Source organism: Macaca nemestrina, chromosome 8 (assembly GCF_043159975.1).
Source record: "Macaca nemestrina isolate mMacNem1 chromosome 8, mMacNem.hap1, whole genome shotgun sequence".
Taxonomy (NCBI): Eukaryota; Metazoa; Chordata; class Mammalia; order Primates; family Cercopithecidae; genus Macaca; species Macaca nemestrina.
Window position 1 is genome coordinate 49,897,125 of NC_092132.1, and position 20,963 is coordinate 49,918,087.

A 20,963-nucleotide genomic window follows, 5' to 3' on the forward strand; every position below is an offset into this window, starting at 1 on the left:
TAAATTCAATGGTCTTCAGAGTCTTTGATTGTAGCCTTTTTTTTTTTTTTTTTTTTTTGGTTTTCACCCACAGATGAACACATGCATGTAGTAATTGCTCAACGTGAGTTTTATAAATGAATTAGTGAATGAACACATAAATAAATGAATGCCATTAAAACCCACTGTTTGTTGCCATGTCCTGAAGAGAGCTAAATAGAAAGCTCATTTATTATCCGAGTTAACAGTCAGTACGTATTGACTGTGCGTCAGCAGAGAGTCCTACCTGTCTCTGTGCTTTTATAATGGTCCAAGTGTGACTCAGATTTCATAAACTGACTCCCAAGGACTCAGATAATGATCATGTGCCCTACAAGGAAGATGATATAAACATATCACAATAACCTGTGAACATTTACAGTAAGAACAACCCTTCAAAGCTTGTCAAATTAAATACATTATTCCTTTTCTATTTCTAATATTGGGAATAAAGCTTTGACTTTAAGCCTCCCCTGAAAAGAAGAAAAAAATAAAAACACAACAACCAGCATTTGAAAATGTAGCCATGATAAGTAAAATAGAGTGTGCGGTAGGGAAGATAGAAAGCCATATTCATGATCCTTGAAATTGCAGTGTCTGCCCCACACCTGTCAAAGAAGTTGTAATTCAAAGGATGATGTTTTCAAACAGAGATTGTTTTCTGACAGTGAACAACAGTCTCTTTCCAAATAAAAATGTTTTTTAACACTCCTGGATGTGAATCCAATATGGAAATGGATTTGAAATAAACATTAAACATTTTGCCATCTGTTGCCCTGCTGAGTCACTGAAGAATATCCTCCCCAAATGTTCATATTTTCAGACTAATTGGTCCATGGCTGCCAGGCACGAAGAAGAAAGAAAATCTGAAACTCAGTGATTCCACTAAGTTGTAAAAGATGCACTACAGAGACATTGCTGTTTGAAGATGAAGTTGTGGATTAACAGTGGAGTCAAACCAGGGAAAACATTCCTAGGTTGTCAGAACATTTTATCCAACAATTCATCACACAATCAGCGCATTCCAGTAACTTTGATTAATTTAATACCTAATTTTTTAATCTCAAAACTTCTACCAAAATATATTTACTTTACGTTTCTAATCTTTAGAGAGCATTGTTTTTTAATGAGCTTTAGAAATTTGAGGAAGAATTGGAGGAGCAATGGAAGAAAAAGATAAAGGGAATAGGAGAGACAAGTAGAGTAAATGATGGATGAGTGAGATTTCCAAAATAGCAACAAGAAAGGGGAGGAGAAGACTTTAAAATAGTCAAAGAACCCTAGTATCATTCTTCACATTGCAGGCATGCCTTTCCTCTGAGGAGTGTAGAACAAGCTAAGGAAGTTAGTTCCAGTTTCCTTGAGACTAAGAGGAATAGCGCAAAGTTGGTCTCCCCACTGCCTGCTCTCACCTCTAGCTACTTCCAGCACGAATTCTACCATGTTTAAAGCCAGCCTGAATCCTGAGACCGCAGTCCCAATCACAGGACCACCTTCATGCTACTTACATAGCTTTAATGTCATTCTGGATCAACTGCACGTTAGCCTCAGCATATAGGGGATGATGGAAACAAGAAATAGAGGCAGACGCAAGGGAATAATTGAAGGAATGTTTCTTAAGAAGGCTGAGGAAATTTCTCTGGCTGATAAAGTTTATCCTAATAACAATCTCAGCAGAATGCTTTAGAAACCAACAAGCTGGCTAAAATAAATTTTTTTAAAATTATACAAAAAAGCAGAAGACCTAGTACAACCAAAATAATTTTGAAAAAGAACAAAGTTGAAAGACTCATAGAACCTAATTTCACGACTTACCATAAAACCAAGACATTCTGTTATTGGTGAAAAAATAAACACATAGATCAGTGGAACAAAATAGAGTCCAGACATAAAGTCACATATATATGGCCAAGCTGTTTTTCACTAAGTGTCAAACATTTCAGTGGATAAACAGTCTCTTCAACAAACTGTGCCAGAACAACTGAATATACGTATGCAAAAATATAAACTTCAACCCATACCTTGCTCAATATATAAAAATTAACTCAAAAAGAATCATAGACCTAAGTGTGAAATGTGAAACTATAAAACTTCTAAGAGATAACATAGAAAAATATTTATGACCTTGGCTTTGGAAAAAATTTCTTACATCGAACATAAAAAACATAAACCATAAAAGAAAAAACTGATAAATTGGCTTTCATCAAAATTAAAAACATCTTCTCTTTGGAAGACAAAGTTAAAAAATGAAAAAACAGAAACTGGGAGAAAATATTTGCATAACATATATCTAATAAAGAACTGGTAACAAGAATATATAAGGCTTTTCAAAACTCAATAAGAAAACAACCAACCTAAATTAAAAAAAAAAAAAAAAAGGGAAACATCATAACAACACACTCTGTCAAAGAAGCTCCCTGGAATAAACAGGTGCATGAAAAAATTGCTCAATATCATTATCAATGGAGAAATGCATATTTAATGAGATACCACTGTATACCTATTAGAATGACTTTTTTAAAAAGACAATTACCAAATACTGCTGATGGAGCAAACAAAATGGTATGATAACTAAAAGGAGCCAGACTCAAAAGGCTGCCATATAAATGGCTTTATTTATATGACATTCTAGGAAAAGCAAAACTAGATGAAAATAAATCATACCAGTGGTTTCTAGGGAAGGGAGATGGGATTATCAACAAAGGAACTTGAAGGAAACTTTTGAGATGATGGAAATTTTCTGTATGTCTGTATCTTGATTGTGATGGCAATTGCATCACTTAAGTTTGTCAAAGTTCATCGAACTGTATACCTAAAAAGAAAGAATTTTACTACATGTCATGTAAATTATCTCACGAAACTAAAAAAAATAATAATTACAGTAAATTCAAAATTAATTGCATATAAATTATCTTGTGAAATATAATTTTTTTGACATGTACTCAAATTCAATGAGGACAGAATTCAGTATACTATTTGAATCATTAAAATGTATTTTTGTTATCAATTTTCAGATGAATAAAATGCATTTTCCTAAAGCATTCACCATATTGTTCAAAGGTAAGGAATTGTTTAGTATTGATTGGTAGCTATAGTTAATTGCTGTGACATGATTTAACATCCACTTATTGAAACATTCAAGAACTATTTATTGAATATTACTAGACTAGAGGCCTACAAAGGACTAGGAATCAGTTCTCCCCAGTTCTGGACCAGTAGGATATGCTTCAGATCTCTCCAATAAACTTTCATAAGGTAAGATCAGATTGGAGTAAATATTAGAAAACTAACTTCAAGCTTAGTTTCAGCTGCTACATAATAATAGAGTTAATATTAGAAAATAATATCACATGGCATGGACAACATTACAAACACCATAATTACTACACTTAGAATGAGTGAAACTTACAGAAGACATTTTAAGTGGTCCACATATTATAACTCTCAGGGTACCCAAAAGCAAACTGCTAAAAAGGTAATGTAAGCTCTAGGAACACTACTTATTTTAACAGTGAATGGAAGTACGTTATACATGAAATTTTAGTCATACTCTCTCTGCTGGAAGACACCTCAGATGGGAAGCCAGTCTCATCTATGCCAACACTTTACATTTTCTCTACATCTCACCTCTATCTTTGAAATAATTAAACAACCCACCAATTTCAATAGGGTCTTGCTGTGAATATGAACTCACCAGTGCTTTCAGAGTTCCTAGAAGACGAGCCATCTATAAAGGGTTGGTCCTGTGGGCATGCCTCCTATTCAGTCCTGCTGGTCCCATGCTTAGAAGGGCCTGCACTTGGTTTACTGTTCTACTCTCGCTGTCTTGAAATTCTTAATAATTTTTTTAAAAGGGCTCCACATTTTCATTTTACACTAGGCCCCACAGAGTATGGACCTGGTCCTAACTCCATAAATACCAAAGCTGAGGTGAAGGCTCTGAGTTACTCTTTACATATAGCCACTTAGGTCATGTGTTTGACTAAAATCTAACTAAATTTGTCTGGAAACACTTTGGTTAAGAAACTATAGACAGAAAGTAGGCAAGCTGGGCTTATGCAATTTCTGGAAACTTCTGTTAAGACAGACATCTTGCAAGGACAATCCACTTGTATGAGGGTTTGGAGCTTCTACTTCCTATTCCAGGTAAAATAGGGTAGAGAGAAAACTAGATAGATTTTGTTCTCATGTGACCATCCATCATTGTATGCAAGCACATATTTAGACTTGGTTTTAACGGAATCTTTATTTGAATCTTTGGTCAGTTCTTGCTCCTACATGTTTTATGTATTCATTTACTTATTCATTAATTAAAGATTTAATGACTCCCTACAATATACCAGGTATTGTGCTTAACACTAGATATAAAATTAAAAAACAATAATTAAACAAGACAATAGTTTCTTCCCTCATAAAACTTAAGGCCACTGAAATAAGGTCACTTCTAATCTTCCCATCTATAGACTTTATAATTTTGTTACTTTTTTTCCCCAGCACATTGATTTTTAGTATATGAACCTAGAAGAAGGATACGCTGCATACTAGCTTTTTCAATAAATAAGTAAATGTGCTTTTTTAAATGTCAGGTTTTATTATGTAATAATGAGAGAAATTTGGCTAAAATAAATGGCCTGGGCTGTGTAAAATGTATCCAGTAAACAATTAGCATTGCTTCTAAGCTAAACCACGTCACCATGCTCCCCTTCGTATTAAATGGCATGCACTATCATAGTCTCAGTGCTGGCTTCCAGCCCAGTCAGCTCCTGCAGCCAGCAGGGCCCAGGGCAGCAGTGTCTTTTATAAGTGGGCTAAAAGCATTTGGCTTACATCTCAAATGCTGAGCCTTTCTGCAAGATGGCAAATAGCATAACCCAAGTGCTTTGGAGCAAAGCTGATTTTAAAAGCATTAGAACAACTGAACCTTCTCTTAATCGTGGTCCAAACAAAAACCAGTTGGTCCCCTGCAGTCTTTCTTCATCCTCAGCAGTGTAACTTGGGCTCTTTGGTTCTGGAAAAGCATCTCTCTCATGCATTAGCCATAACACAAAGCAGCAGATGCCGAATACCTATTTCCATACCAGTTCCTGGGCTGAGGAAGTGACAACTGGTCAGAATTAAGCTGAACCTGGAAACATCCTGGGGTTCATTTTTATTTGAGGTTACCAAATCAACAAGTGAAATTTTTCTGGGTTTGGTAAAGAGGAGCATGGTAAAGGTATCAAATGGCACTCATATACTTGGATGTGAATAAAGGGTCTTATCCCCTGACAGCTCGGCAGGGGTGAATTTAGTTCCTGCAAAGCATATGGAGGCTTTTATTCCTCCCCTCAGTGAAAATGTGTTATTTTATGTGCTCAGACTATCACCTCCTCCCTTGCTTTTATAGAGAACACCTATTTCTGATGAAAGCTGCCAATTTACTATCCCAAAACCCCACCCACAGCTGGACACGTGATCAGTAGGAGTCAATCAGAATCTTCCTCTGGGTTTTCTCACGAGGTCTGGAGGGAAAGAGCTTTCTTTCTCTCTGGTCAGTAGACTATAAGAACATAACATCTGGGCTCCTGGAGCCTCGTGGAACCAGTCAGCTGGAGAGAAGACAGCTAGAAGTTAGAGAGAAGCAGAAGTGAGGGGTGACAAGGAAGCCCTGAGGTGCCAGTTCCTGGACCTCATCACTCAGAGACCAGCTCCTCTGCTCACCCCATCATTTCAGCACATAAGCTACAGCATCTCTCTTTTATATCTTGCTTTGTTTATACTAACTCAGATTGGATTTCTGCCACTTTTAAGGAAAAGAGTCCTGACAAATTCACCCCCTGCTCCAAAGGCTGCATGTCTAGAACCTGTTGGACATCAAGTAAATTCAGGTCATATCCAGGAGGATGAGAGGAAACCGTATTATCAGGCTCAAGGAAGCCTACCTGCTACCAGTCAATCAACTCCCTAAAGTCCTGTCAAATTTATGCTACCAAATTTATGGAAGCAATTTATTAGAACCTAATACTTTTCTCTGTGCAGAGTGAAGATGTCACAGTCTATGGCAGTTAGGCAAGAGAGGATGAGGGGTGGGGAAACAGAAAGCAAGACACACCTAAGGGTACTGCTCAAAGCTGAAACTCTGCTTATCACACAACTAACAAAATGAAAGTGCACCTCCATCCAGGAATTTTCATTTATATCACTAGTTGGCTCCCTTCTCCATATCAGTAACTTCTGTAAATCAGTAACATCTACCCAGAGGTAGACACCAGATTAAACAAATGTCATTCTACATACCATGGAATAGAAAAGTGTTCCCCATGAGTACTTCAATCTATATAATAATTTCATAGGCAGATTAATTCAAAAAAGCAAGGTAAATGAGATGAAAAAGGAAACTAAAAAACTAAGAAAACAAATTGAAGGCTAACTCAGCTGAAAAGTAAATGATTATCCTCTCCCCTGCCCCCCAAAACACACACACACAAAAGGCTTGAACAATCTTAGCAAATGCATAGAAAAAAGGCAGAGATTAAAATAAGAGGAAAATATAGAAGAATGACATGGACAGCCTAGAATAAGGACAAGTTTTTAGTCTCCCTTAGGTGTAGAATCAAATACATGGAATATAAAAGTCATTCAAAGATGATGAGAAGAAAAAAATTTCTCCAAAATGAAGAAAAGCCTGAATCTTCTGATTGAAAAATATATACCATATTATAGATATAGCTAGGTTTTTCACCTCATATTCATTTCCCTTCCCACTTCCTAACAGCAACAGGTTTTCATTTAGATGTCCACTCCTCCTCTCCATGACTCCTATACTTTGGCTCCCTGATCCCATGCTCAGTACCAAGCGTTGGCTCTGATTGGTTTAAACCAACGAGAAGTCTACCATCAGAATAATTATTCGTCAGAAAATAATCTGTCTTTTGTGTCTATAACTAAGATATTATCATTGTCATGGATGTTCTACAGTTATTGTAGTGAAACTGTAGAACATCCATGACAATGATAATATCTTAGTTATAGACACAAAAGACAGATTCTCTTCTGATGAATAATTACTGGATTTAGCATATGCAGTTGTGTTCTGAAGTCAGCTCATGCTGGCTCACAAGAGCCAGTTATGCACATCTCTTCCCAATCCCCATTTCAGTGAAGTCATACTAGTAACCTGAAATTAGTCATAATGACAGTATTTTCACCACAGAAATTAACAAACACTGTAAATCAGAGCTTTTTTCAATCATGAAGAGCTGGTTGTTAACACTTACCAGCACGCCACTGAGTACATAGGTCTTTAAAAGCTGGTATTTTTCATCGGTTTTGGAAAATTGTAAGCCATTATCTCAAGAATTGCCCCTTCTCCAATATCTCTTCCTAATCTTTCATGTCTCTTAAATATTTTTTCAGTTTTTTCTGTCTCTTTATCTCTTTGTGCAACATTCTACATAATTTTCTCAGTTGTCTTCCAATTCACTAATTCTTTCTTCAGCTGCATATAATCTAATATAACTCATTCATGGAGATATCAATGACATGCCTATATTTCTAGACGCTCTATTTTTTTTCTTCAAATTTATCTCTTCACAGTGTACTGTTCTCTCCTTATGATTTTCATTTCTTCTTTTTTCATTTTAGCCATTTGAAGCATGGTTATTGTATAGTCTTTCTCAGATTGTGCTATTATTTCAAGTTTGTGGGAATACTAGCCTTCCTACTCATACAGTCTGCTGACTCTCATTATAGATTATTTCCCCATGGAATTTACAGGTTTTACTTGTTTCCCTCCATTTTCCCCCAGAATACCTGCACATTCTGGAGTGTAAAAGTCTTGCTATAGAATTATTTAACTTTTGCTTTTGTCTGGAATAGTTTTTATGTTAGTTTCTCAGCTTGAATATTCCAGCATTAAATTGAGAATGTAAATGTCAACTTTACATCTACTCTTGGTGACCAGGAGCTTTCATTTCCCTCATATTTTCCCATCCAGAGTACCAAAAAGTAACAAATTTTCTAGTCACACTACCTGAGCCAGTGAGTAATTTTTTTTGCTAGTCTCCTTTTACCAAGGGAATAACTTTTCATTTCCAGGGTCCCAGTTTAAATAGGGATCTGTGTTCCAGCTGCCTGCCTCAGTCAGGCCCAATGCCATATTTCCCATGTCTACATGGGCATTAAAACTTCAGCCTCTAATCCCTTTTTCCAACCTAGTATCTTTCAAAACCATCACAGCATCCATTCATAAGTTTACTGCTTAAACCTAAATTGTCTTATTTCTGGCATGCCATCATACCAGAAATGATCTTTTTTCCAGATTAATTTACATTTTATTTTTATTTGTATAATTGTTGCCAGAACCAGAAAATAATCCTGTTTTTATAAAAAGTATCTTTCTCTTTTAATCTATTTGTATGTAAGGATAGAGAAAAGTCTAGTACAATGTTCACTTAATGGTTATAACCGTAGTTCCAGATAGTTGAATTAGTAGTTTTCTTACATTTCCTTGTACTTGTACAAATTATTTATAAATTTAATTAATTAGCTTGCCTCATTTTAAGCTGGAAGAATGTTGCTATAGAATAAATATTAGTGTCCTCCCAGGTCTGTTGGAAAAATACTAATCTCCCTAGCTGCTAATCAAGGACTTTCGTGACTGACCTTACCTTGCCTGTGTAGAACCATTTCTCAACAGTCTCTCCATATTCTCTACCCTCTGTCTCACTGGACAGCACAGTATTTCCCATACGTGCCTCTTACTGTCACATTCTCATGATTTTATTAAGGTTCCTCTCTTGGTCAAAATCTCAGCATGTCTTTACCTTCTCAGCAGGTCCCGATATTACTCAACCTTCAAGACCACTTCTTTCTTAAAACCTCCTCCTAACCCTTTACCTCCTCTCTTAGTCTTTCCAAGTCCTTAATATATAACACTTGCCATATAAATCACATTTATTTATCTGTTTGTTTTTCCCTTGAGGGAAAGGCAGGCACTATGTCTACTATTTTTTGTGCTTCAATTATTCAATAAATGAGTTCATGAATAAATAAATGAAATAAATGTTTACAACTTGCTGAGTTCAAAGCAAGCTTCTCAACACACACATAACTAAAACTGTGTGTGGGATGCAGGTTCATCTGAGTTGCCAGATAATTTTGTTGTCTTCTGTTGGGTGGTAGTGAATTAAGATGCTTTGGCAGCTCTGAATAATTGTTGAGAATTCCTTAGGGAAGGAATGGCCAATTGTATTCTGTAATGCCCTACACATGTATTGCCTTTGGTTGTCATAGCATCTTCACAACGCACATTTCATTTGGTCCATTGAGGTCAATGGGGGCTGTTATGTAGTCATCTGTCAATCAGAAAACTGATATCTAGAGCATTTGTGACTTGTCGAAAGACTCAGGGAAACAACTTTGACCTAGATTTTCTGCTGCCCAGCCCAGTGATCTGTGCTTTTGTCTACTTTATCATCAGCCTCTACAACTCTGCAGGTATCCTAGTCCCTACTGTGACTGCAGTTATAATGCCAGCTATAATGTCATCATGGTAAGGGAGCCATGCGTCATAACACCAGCTTTGCCCTGACTTGATGAGTGACTTCATGTCACCTCTCTAGCCTCCAGCCTTTCCATATGCAGCCTCAGTTTCTTCATCTCTAAGATGAAGAGGTAGCAATCTCAAGGTTCTTACTCTTGGTTGTTTCATGAGCCCGAGTATCTGTGAGAATTTGCTGAAGGAACCATGCCTAGTTTAAGTTCTCAACTTCTTCATAGCCACCTTTTCCAGACTTCTGCCCAAAGCTCAGTATCAGCATCTGGAGTCCTGCCATTAGAGGAACCTGAATCTTTTGACCAAATGGCATTCATATTCCATTCTTTCTACCATTCTTTCTCTTCAGAGGCCAAAGGGAACAGTTAAATAACTGATGCCAGCTAGACTTAACCCAAAATCGTAACAAGCAATTTAATGCAGCTCACAAAAAAAGAAAACTAAAGTCACCAAGCATGGTGCATAAACGTAACACCAAGTCCTACCTGCTTCCTATTTCTCCTGCCTTTTTGCCCACCAACAATTCTTTAAAGCTTTATTATTTCATTACTTAGCATATTTTCAACAAAAACAAACCGATCCACTCCAATTGTCCAACTGAAAAGTGGGCATTTTTATCAAATGTATTCTCCTTCTTCTTTTATTTTCATCACATTTTAACACCTTGTAGACTATTTAAGGGGTAGAAAATGAGCACTTTTTTCTTAAGGAATCATCATACAGTTAATTTTACACAATAGTCAGAAAGCTATATCCTGAATGAGGTAGAAGAACTAGTATATAACTTAAAATTCCCTGCAATGCTACCATCAATGTAAAATAAGTGTGTTAAATCAAAATGCCACTAAAATATGAAAGAAGAAACAGAAAGGCAAAATCTATTATACATGCATTTATTTGCAGCCTTCATCCAGGATAAACTGGGGTCGACTGGCTTCAATTCAGCTTGTTTTATAATTTTATTTTATTGGCGTACTTTCTTCAAATAAAGAAAATAAACATGTACCTGCTATCAGAGCATGGAGTGAGAACAGAGCTAAGCACTGCCTTGGTGAAACTTCATATTGCTGACAAAGAAAAAACTCACTAGGACTGACTAGTTGGAGTTGACCTATAAATATGGCACAGAGCCGAAGAAGGAAAGCTGAGTACAACTGCTCAGTTTGTTTTACTTTTCTGGTGAAATGACCATTTGTTTCCAAATAGTCCCAAAGCTCATGTCTTTAAACGGCCATTACTCCACTGTACTGGCATGCTGCTGAGGGCTTTTCTTATTCCCTAATTATCAAAAAGCGCTGCTGGAATTTATTAAGAAATTATAAGTAATATCCCAAGTACCTTAAAAACTAAATTTGGCAATATTCTTAACTCATCAATGTAGACTCTCTTGGTTTGCTCTGAAACAGACTAAAATTGACAATGCTGGAAACATCTGAGTCAAAGATGAGACAGCTGGTTATTTTCCAGTAATTACTTTTCCTACAACTTATTTAAAAGTCCTTCACATGGGCACATAACAAATCAAACCATTTTAATTAATAAAATGTAATCTACAAGCTATGCAAAGCTACTAACTAATATGGTGGAAGTGTAATTCATTCAGATGTTACAGAAAAATTATACCACCTATTTTGAATTATAGTGGAAAGTGACATGTGTAAAAAGTAAGTAAAGAAGCCACATTTGAGATTCAGAGATTCTTTTTTTTTTTTTTTTTTTTACAATTAATTTATCTACTTACTAAGCCAAGTCAACTCCTACGGCAGTACGTTTTGTCACAACCAACATTTTGCTCCAGTAAAAATATTTTTCAGAACTGTCTGAAACCCAGCAAAATTCAGTGTCAAATCCCAGTACAACTTTAGTTCAAATAGCCTCTAAAGTTGGTTCCAATGGACTTTGACATCATTGAGTCCCATTTTCCTTCCTTGAAAGTCAATTCTTTTTCTTACATAATTTTATCTACCATCTATTGATCTTTAATATGTCTCAGACCCTACACTAACCACTTTATACACATAATATCATTTAATTTCCACAACAACCCTTTGAACAGAAACTATTATTATTCCTGAGTATACAGGAATATATACAAATGGCACTGAAACTTGGGGAATCTAAGCATTTTGCCTTCAGTCACATAGCAGGTAAGTGATGGAACCCACATTCGATCTCAGGAGGTCTGACTTCAAAACCCATGCTTATCACAAATATGCTACCCAGTCTCCTCTCCCATACACACACTATTTTTCTCTATCCCAGAATCTTGGAACAGTTATGATTTTAATGTTGTCTAATATTATAATCCATAATTTACCTCCATGATAAGCTTTCTTCCCTCTACCTAATCAGACTCATCAATACATAAATGGGAAACTTCACAAACACTAGAATATATATTTATACACAAACACACACATATATATATATACACACACTATGTATACTCTATATCTTTATGTCTGTATCACATACATGCACACGAGAGAGAGAGAGAGAGAGAGAAAGAAAGAGAGAGAGAGAAAGAGAAGGAGGGAGAGCAAGAAAGAGAGAGAGACCAAGAAAGATTGGCGATCCCAACCAAATCCGACAAGATGATATTCAACAGAGATAAACACAAGTTCCCACATTTATGTCAGGCACTCTGCTAGATCTGACATCCCCATCACCTAAGACAGTGCCTCACACACAGTAAATGCTTAACAAATATTTGTAGAATGACTGAGGGAGAGAGTGAATGAATGATAAGTGACACTAATAGGTAACTATAAATAGGGGAGACATAATTTCATGTGTGAAATAATCTTCGATGGTCCTCAGTGACACTAAGGTCAACATGAGTAAATAAGGAGATGTGGCCACCAAGAATGGTGATGCAGTATAGTCTGTTTACAGAAACCTCTACCTGAGGCATGGTGGTGTTAGTCCTGACCTCCTTTGCTGCCCAACACTAGGGGAACCTGGGTGCGGAGCAGCTCAGAAGAGGATATGGGTGACAGGGTGTCAGGAAGGCTCACCACGAGAAAAGAAGGCTCAGGGAAACCTACACTTTTCAAACATTACAGGGCTGTCTAGAGAAAGGGATTAGGCCTGTTTTGTGTAATCTGAAGATAATGAACTAAGAATAACCAGTAGAAGCCACAGAGAGGCATATTTAGCTTCAAAGTAAGGAAGGACAGGCATTCTGCCTCTCTCCCCATGGTTGTGCCCTCCTTCCTCACCAACTTCCAATGCACAGTACATCTTTCAAGATCCAAAACAGTTCCAGCTCCTCTGTGAAGCCTCCTTCCCCAGCAAGACTGACCTTCAGTGGCTTCTCCTTTCTAAAAACATCCACTCTATTTCACAGTCTCCCCCAAATGACAGTATAGTCTGGGCTTCTTCCCTTGTTTGCTCAGTGTTCTGTTAAATGATAGGAATGCAAAGATGAGTAAGACTAGGTTATCATCCCCAGGGTGCTTACAGTCTTGAGGGAAAGACAGAGAAGTAAAACAAAGACGACAACATACTCATTGCAACAGAATTATGCACTGAGTATTGCTGGTTTACAAAAGATAGACATCTGTCTAAGTCCATTTTCTTCTGCCATAACAGAATACCACAGACTGGGTATACCCACGTAGCTTCTGTGAATACCACAGAAGCTGAGACTAGAATGGTGGTTGCCAAAGACTAGGGGAAAGGGGAAATGGGGAATTTTTCAATAAATATAAAGTTTCTGTTATGCAAGATGAATATATCCTAGAGTTCAGCTGTACAACAAGTACCTATAGTTAACACTATGGTAGTGTGAACTTTAAAATGTTAAGAGGATAGATCTCATGTTAAGTGTTCCTACCAAAGAAAAGGAAGAGGAGAAACACAAACACACACAAGGACATTTTTGGAGATGATGAATATGTTTAGTGCTTTAGTTAAGGTAATGGTATCACAGTTTGGTATGCATACATCCAAGCTCATGAAGACATATACATCAAAAGTGTGCAATTTTTTGTCTATCAGACTCCAACAAAGCTAAACTGGAGCTTTATTGGGTATGTGACTTATACCCCTCCAGTGTCAACCCTGCCAATCTTGGTTTCAAATAATTCTATCCATTATGTCTTACCTGTATGTTTCTCCATGTTGCTATACCTCCAGACAAAATAAACAGACTCCCATCCTCTACTTCAGTCTTTATCCAAGTTACACTGTATTCACTAAGCGAAATTGCTTTTCTCCTCTACCAAGCCACTAACTTTCTTCAACCCAACCCAGACCAAGGCACCTACATCATGCAAATTTCCCACATGTAACCCATCCCATCACCCTCCAGAACAATCCCAGCCCAGCCATTACTCTTCCATGCCCTGGGAGTTAAGTCATCTGGTTACACTGCAGTTGATGATATGTGTCTGTTTGTCTCCTCTAATGGCTTGTAAGGCCTTGGGGGTCGAGCTCATGTCTAATCTTTGCTGCATACATCTGTACACTACTGAATACATCATTACTATACATTACTCTAATCCAATGGGGACTCAATAAAAACTTGTTGACTGACTGATTTAGCACGGGGATGATTATTACGTAAGCCACTTTGGTAAATAAATTTCAAATAATGACCAGCTCACACAAATGTTTTACTAGCTCACCCTCCCCATGGAATTAATATAAAGAATGAAAATCAGCAGTCATTTCTACTTGCCCAACATTAAATGTTAACTCACCCCAAGAGAGTAGCTATTTTCAAGCCTAATTTCAAGTCAAAATGTCTAAAATGGTTGTCATTCTTGGTGACGTGCTGGGAAGATTCAAGAACTCAGGTACCAAATCCTGTCACTTCCACAGGTTATTAACCCCAATACTGCAGATTATTTCCAGCACATTACTGATAATAATTCTGACAGTTTATATTTGTTCATGTTTATTCAATGAAAAAGCACTGGACATTCTAACAAAAGCAATTTGATAGACATTGCTTTATTGCTTTTTTATAATTTTATGCTATATTGAAATAAAATTGATTAGGAACTTTATTTGATTTATATCATTCTTTAATAATTCAATTAATTCAATATATAGGAATGTAGCTATGAAAATAATTATCTGCCTACATACTTACTTGAGGCAAGTGTGTGTGTGTGTGTGTGTGTGTGTAATAAATTTTTAAAATAAATTTAACACATGTTGTTTCTTTTTCCCTTCCATTTTTGTTATCCCTTCATAGAAGCCTGTATTGGGAAGAAGAGGATGAGGAATTTTACATGTATAATCATCCCTGGGTATCCGCAGGCGATTAGTTCCAGGACCTCCCTTGGATACCAAATTCCAAGGATGCTCAAAGTCTTTGTATGAAATGGCATGGCAATTCTCATGTATACTTTTAAATCACCTCTAGATTACTTATGATACATAGTAAATACTATGTAAATACTTGTTATGCTGTATTAGTTTTTTATTTGCATCATTTTTTGTGGGAATGATTTTTTTATTATTGCTTTTTATTTCTTCTTATGGCTTTTTAAAATTCTTATTTCAATAGTTTTTAGGGCATTGTTTCCTTCCTGGAATATTTTTGATTTGCTGTTGGTTGAACCCATGGATGGGGAAGCTGCAAATACTGACTGTACTCAGTGTCCAAGTTATTTTAGCCTTGTGATATGACATGGGACAGGGAGACAGTGACATGACTCACAGTTCAAGGGCATCAGGGAGTAAATGAGTATGGATTGAGTCAATTCCAGCTTAATGGTAGGCACAATTTTCTTACCTAGACCAATGATTTTAACCAAATAGTTTCCAGGTTATTTTAATTCTTATCTGTGTATATCATAAACAGGTTTGAATATTTAAACCATCAGTTTGGATTACAAATTTTAAATATGAATTTAAAAGAAAGTGTTTTAAGAGGTACTAAAATACTTGAGAATTATTCTAAAGTGTTATACAGCTAATTATATTTAGCTTATTTCAGACTGTTCATGAGAAAATGGATTAGCCTATCCTCTGCCATGCTGTGAAAAGATAATCTGCTTTTGGTGACCTGATATCTTTTCAGCAAACAAAAGGTTCAATCACATAAAACACTTGAAGCATTTCAGATCAGAGGAGGTTTTTTTCAAGTCAGGTCTAGCCTGATTCATGGTGACAGCTTCTCTGAAGTTGTATCCTTTAAGAAGCAGTAATTGTCATTTGAGGGCCTTCCGGGTGAAAAGGTAAAACAGAAGCAACTGAGCTAGAACACACAATCACATAGCAAAAGAAATGCTCAGGGTGTCAAGGGCAATGAAGTGAGTAAAGGATATTTGACTTTAAAGTCAATCTCTTCATTTTCTCCACTTTCTTAGGCAAATAGCAAATACAACAAACTATCTTTAAAATTTGAGATGTATTTCAATAAACTGCATATCCAATACACTGGGCTTCCAAGCTCTCCTTATACGTATAAATGGAAATAATTAGACTTTGGATGAAAAAACTCTGACAGAACAAAGAAGGACCATGATCTAATATCAGAATAAAGTTAACAAACATCATTAAGTGAGATGATTGGTGATGAGTGAAGGTCATGCCCAGTTTACTTTTCACAGTTGACAGATCAAAGTTGTTCTTTCATTTGAGATAAAGATTGAATGCAGTTAGCTTGGCCTTGGAAAATCCTTTCACATAATATGAAGGCTCTCTGGAGTCTGCAGTTTCTAAGGCACATGAAGGGTTAAGACAAGAGTCAGGCAGCCAAAGCAGAGCGGGAAAAAATTAAAGATTACATCTCCGTTTAAATGCCCTTTCTAAACATGGGATTAAATAATAGGGAAACTGCAGTCATAACAGAGCTTCCAGAAGAAGACAGTACACTATGCTCATGAATATTACATGGATATATAGAAAGATAAATAAATAGACAGACAATGTCATGAAATGATGGACTTGTGAGGTTGGAAGGCACTTTAGATTACATATGATACAAAGTAAATACTATGAAAATACTTGTTATACTGTATTGTTTTTTATTTGCACCACTTTTGTGGGTTTATTTTGCTCTTTATTTCTTCTTATGGCTTTTTAAAATATTTATTGCGATAACTTTTAAGGTATTGTAAGGAGTCATGATGCCTAACCATCCATCTGGTCCATGAATTCTCTTCCCTGCCAGGTGGACATCTAGTCACATTGGAAACTTCCACTGGTGGGGACTTCTCTGGTCCTGCTGTAACCATGCCATACCTCTATCAAAAAGTCCTGTCTTTCTGTGACCAGAAGTCTAGATTCATCATTTGTGCTTGATTGCTACCCCTCAAGACCAAACAGAACAAACTAAATCCTTTCACCACCTAGCAATCCTCAACTATTTGAAGATGGTTACCTCACTCCTACCATCACCACTATCACCACTTTCAAGACTTCTTAATCCCTTCAAATACTCCTCATGAGTATGGTATCTAATCTTCTCACTATTCTCATGAGGCTTTGTAGTCACAATCCAATTTGCTTATGTACCTCTAAAAATATAGAACTAACTATAGACCTTCAGGTAGATTCTTCCCAGGTCAAAGACAATGTCAATTATCACTGCTCTTGCTCTAGGTGCTACTCTTTCCTTAAGTTAGCTAAGCTCTCATGGGCACTTTAGGTCGCTACTATCACTTGGGCAACATTTCTCCAACCTAGAATAACTGATGTCTATTTCGTACTTTATGCTTTATAAATTGCTTTTATCGCTCTCTCTCATTTGACCCTGAGAGCAACTTATAATAAAGGTATTATTTTCATCACATGATGAAACTAAGATTTTCAGAGGTTAGGCAAATTTTTCTAACCACATAAATAAGATGTGAAGCTAAAACCCAAACCAAGGTCCCCTGAGTAAATCACATGCCTTTGTGACTATATAACTCTGCTTTCGACTCTTTGATTTTGTTCTGCCAGTGTGGGAACCATGTCTTGCGATAGAATGAGAGCAGCATGGGAGGCCACATCATGTTGCTTCCTTTTCAGAGTAGTCACAAGCCATCCTTTTAGTTATACACTCCAGATTGTTGGCCACATTTGACTCAGTGATCAGTTGGTTATGGTCTAATTCTTTAATTTTGAATTTAAAACTACATTTTCAATATTCCAGCCTTCTGATACTTTCCCTGTACTTAAAAATCCAAGAGATCACCAACTCTTACTCAAGTTCCTATTAAGTTCAGAGCTCATCATGTGATGTATTTGCTATTACTTAAAGCTTTAAGACCTCTGCAAATGTAATGATTTGCTATATGCTTCCATCCAAGACATGGATTTTTTAAAAAACTGAGAGGACTGGGTCGAGACCAGTGACCTAGAAAACTTAGAGACCTTTGTGACTTCCCTTCAACTCAGGAGCATGACACAGCACCTTAGGAGGCATATCAGAGTCCCCATGGTGAGAAGCTAGAGAATGTGTAGATTTGAAAATGCATATTTAATACATAATTTTACGTGAAAAAAATTATTGGCCTCCCACTACAAACTGCAAGAGCTATTTTCAAGTTTACTAATTATGGCCAAGAGTGTTTAAGACATATTGCCTGAATTAGTAATATTCCACAAATCAGTATCCTTTAATAGAACTGGGATGTTATCTATAAATCTGGCTTACCTTTTCCATTTAGTGTACAGTTTGCCAAAGTCCAGGTACTCCCTGTCTATTGCCTTTCTGTGATCTCCCACTCTTCCTTGAATCACTTTCTTCATTTGGTTTCCAGGAAGCCATACCCACTATGGTTTTCCATTTCAAATTTCTGGCTACTGCTTCTCCAGTTCCTCTTCATTTCGTTGACACCTGAATTTTGAAGCATCCCAGAACTCAGTCCTTGGACCTCTTCTCTCTACTAACCACATTAACTCCTCCTGGTTACATCCAGACTCACAGCTTCTGCCGCATCTGTGTGCTAATGCCTGAAGCCCGGCTCGCCTCTGAACACCAGGCCTGAATATCTGCCTGTCTATGTGGCATCTCCATTTGAATGTCTAAGTTTCCCAAATTTAACCATGTTGAACACTGAGCTTCTGATAACTGGCTTACCATAACCATAAACTAGCTCCTCCTACAGCCTTCTCATCTCAAGAAGTGAAAATCCATTCTTCCACTCCCTCAGGCTAAAAACCTTGCTGTTATAGTTGATTCTTCTGTTTATCTCACATTCTACACCCAATCTGTCTGCAAATACTGGAGCTCTAATGTCAAAATATACTCAGAATCTGATTACATTTCAGCATCTCTGCCACCACAATCCAGTTATCAAGCAGTAGCACCTCTCACCTACTCCCACGTTTGGCCCTTTAATCTACAACTGATCCTCAGTCAGTGACCCTGAAAACAAAAGTTGGGTATCATTGATCCTCATTCTTTCCTCATTACTCAAAAGCAACCTCACTCCGAGTCAAAACCAAAGTTCCACAGTGATCTACAAGACCCAGCGTGATCTGACCCTTGGGTAAATCTTTGACTGCACCGTCTACTGTTCTTTTTTTTTTTTTTTAATGTAGACGTAGGCAACTTTAATGTTATGTTTTTTGTTTTGTTTTTTATTATTATATTTTATGTCCAGCCACTCCAGTAGCCTGCTGTGTCTCAGGTATCCCTGCCTCAGGGCCTTTGCACTTGCTATTTCCTCAACCTAAACACTCTTCTGCAGATAACCACATGGTGAGTATCTTGATTTCTTTTTACTCTTTACTTCACAGTCACCTTCTTGGTGAGACTTTGCTTGGCCACACTATACAAAATTGCAATCTCCTGCACAAACAACTCAAACTCCTCTATCCTACTGACATTTTAGAACTTACCTACATCTAATATATACATATTTTACATATTTATCTTATCTGTTTTCTGAATCTATCACTGGAATGTCAGTTCCAAGAGGGCGGGGATTTTAACCCTTTTGTTCACTACCATATCCCTAGTGCCTATAACAGCTCCTGAAACATAATAGATGCTAAAAAAGCACTTTCTTCATTTGGTTTTGTTGAATGAATGAACAAATGAAAGAAAGAAAGATATTCAAATTATCCCCTGTCAAGGAAAGAAATAGGGTTGGTGGTGACTTAGTGAAGTCATGAAAAGTCCCTGTGACCACTGCTTCATTACTTCCCATATCAGGGCTTTGATGATCTATTCCACACTGTTGACTGGAAATTCAAATTGTGGTTCTCATATCTGGAAAGGGCATTCGACCAGTATCTCACGCACCCTGTATTTCCCTTCCCAAACCACTCGGCATTGTGCCTCCCACTGACTGCACACTCCAAGATGGTGAGGGCAGTATCCCTCAGTTCCCTGGTACAGCCCCAGTCCCCAGCATGGCTCCTGGGACCCAGTAAATGCTTATATTTGCACATTATAGCATTCATGAAACCACTTTCATGTTCTTTTTTTTTAAAATTAGAATGCTACTTGCTGATTTCCAATCCTCAAATAGCCCTAACAGTTGTTCATCAATTTCATTCTCCAGTTTTTATAGGATTCTAAGAGCTATTGGCCAGAATTGCTGAGCTAATTGAGAACACATAGGTCCTGCTTCTTCTACTTGGACTTCAGTTTCCTCTTAGTATTTTTTCTACCCAAACAGAAAAGACAAAAGGAAAATAACAGGTAAGCTGTGCTTTATTTCTCCCTCGCCTGTCTACAGTACATCCCTCACTACAAGCAGCAAGTTTGGCCTGCCTGGTTCTTCTGTTTCTCCCAACACTTGGTTGCTAGAATGTTCTGAAAGCCCCAGCTTATTTAGGTGTTACTCTTTCTAAATCTATTATATAAGTGCAAGCTACTTTCATGTTCCTTTTTTTATTACATCCTCTGCTTTTCCTTGTTTAGGCATAGTTTTTGTGTTGTGTTATGTTTGTTTGTTTTGGCTTTTTTAAAACACCAGGTCACTAAACTGCTGTATTTCTAGTACTGTTCTTCCTCTGAGGATAAATGCAGCTGCACAGTAAAAATTACATTTATGAGGGCTACCTGGCTTTAAGCCATGTTCTACACTTCTTCAATTTACACAGCGCTGAGGATCCTCAAATGTGGCAGGTAATCGAAATATTTTACATCAGAACCAATATTCTCAACAGAAATAAATAAAACAAGATATGCCATAAACAAAAACTTTCAAGAAGTTTGAAAAGGATGTCAGTCAAGATTAGTTTGTTTGGCTTTTTTTTGCCATATTAACACAGAGGGGAAATGAAGTTTATTAACAAGTGAGTGGATATGTAAAAAAAGTTATTCATGAAAATGTTTTAAAGTCACTTATCACCGCATGTTCTCACTCATAGGTGGAAACTGAACAATGAGATCACTTGGACTCGGGAAGGGGGACATCACACACCTGGGCCTATCATGGGGAGGGGGGAGGGGGGAGGGATTGCATTGGGAGTTATACCTGATGTAAATGACGAGTTGATGGGTGCT

The 20,963-nt window shown here is 37.1% G+C and overlaps 1 long non-coding RNA gene across 1 annotated transcript; it reads left to right on the forward strand.

Annotated features, from left to right (window-relative positions):
• The first annotated feature begins 3,032 nt into the window (after window positions 1-3,032).
• Window positions 3,033-14,891, forward strand: LOC105476112 (uncharacterized). The gene is made up of 3 exons (XR_003016748.2): window positions 3,033-3,078; window positions 3,184-3,273; window positions 14,760-14,891. It is a non-coding gene; the product is annotated as an uncharacterized lncRNA (long non-coding RNA).
• Window positions 14,892-20,963: the final 6,072 nt, after the last annotated feature.